The following is a 1,506-nucleotide window of genomic DNA, read 5'->3' on the forward strand; positions in this document are numbered from 1 at the left end:
TCAGTTTGAAAATCTAAAAAAAAAAAAAAAAAAAGGACGAAGAGCAGTGCAAAATTATTCAGAGCACAATGAACCATCCGTTAACAAATTGTTAACGTTTTCAGTGTAATGGCTCTTATTTACGATGATTGTTTGGTTACCTTTATTATATCTTAGAGCCTTATGGTCTAGCATTTCGTATTTTATGAGTTTACATTTACCATTAATGTAATTGTTGATGACGAGGCTTGAATCCAGATTTATTTTATTTTTAGTCTTAGATAAGAGGAACAATTTGTTTATGTTAGATTTATTATCTGGGAATAAATTCTGTGTGATGTTAGGAACAAGATTATCTATAGAAAAAATTATTCATTTGCTTAATAATTTTAACTGCCCCTCAGTTATTTAGTAACTGGATACATTTTTCCACTTTTGGGAGCAACACTATTTGGTCATTATCTTTATTAGTGTCTGTAATCTCCAAAGTACTATGTGACTTAGATAAAGTATCAAATTTACTCCATAGTTTTTCTTTAGGATCAAGAGAATCCTTTTCACTAAATTCCCAATTTGCATTTTTCCGAGTAAGGTCATGGTATATCGATAGATTTACACGCTCTTTTAAGATGTAAATTTATAATTTAGATATATAATTTCATTTCTGTTGTTCCTTCGATATTAAATCTTTATTCTCTTCAGTACGTGTGAAATTAAGCTGCCATTGGGTGTTTTAAAGAGAAGTTAATAGAGAATCATATTTCTTCACTTAAAATTAGCGATATCGTAAACTTGATGAAAGGTTGTATTGTGTTCCCAAGTAAATAATAACTTCTATTATTAAGCTCAAGGATTATAACCTATTGGATCTCCTCTCTCTCTCTCCAGTACTTTGCGATCTTTTTTAAGATTATTTTGAAACCACTGTTATATTCCAAATGTTACTGAATCAAAAAATTTGGTTGAGATACATTAGTAGTTACGGTAACATTAAGTTAAAAGAATTTTTACGCCAATTAAACACTTCACATGAGAGCGTTAAATTTAAATTTGAGAATTAACAAAACACTAGTTGCTTTTTTTAGATGTTTTATATAAACTCTGATTTTCTCCGAAAAACGTCTGTGTTTCGGACGCCGTTTGTAGTCACTGGACCGCGGCCCGGCATGGCCAGGTGGTTAGGACGCTCGACTCGCAATCTGCGGGTCGTGGGTTCGCATCCCCGTCCCACGAAACATGCTCGCCCTTTCAGCCGTGGGGGCGTTTTATGTGACGGTCAATCCCACTATTCGTTGGTAAAAGAGTAGCTCAAGAGTTGGCGGTGGGTGGTGATGACTAGCTGCCTTCCCTCTAGTCTTACACTGCTAAATTAGGGACGGCTAGTGCAGATAGCCCTCATGTAGCTTTGCGCGAAATTCAAAACAAAACAAACACTGGACCGCCACATATAGACCTAGGACTAACGTTTGACCAAAAATTAACGTGGGTCAAACATACAAATAATATCTTAACAAAAATCTGGAAACG

Source organism: Limulus polyphemus, unplaced genomic scaffold (assembly GCF_000517525.1).
Source record: "Limulus polyphemus unplaced genomic scaffold, Limulus_polyphemus-2.1.2 Scaffold2218, whole genome shotgun sequence".
Taxonomy (NCBI): Eukaryota; Metazoa; Arthropoda; class Merostomata; order Xiphosura; family Limulidae; genus Limulus; species Limulus polyphemus.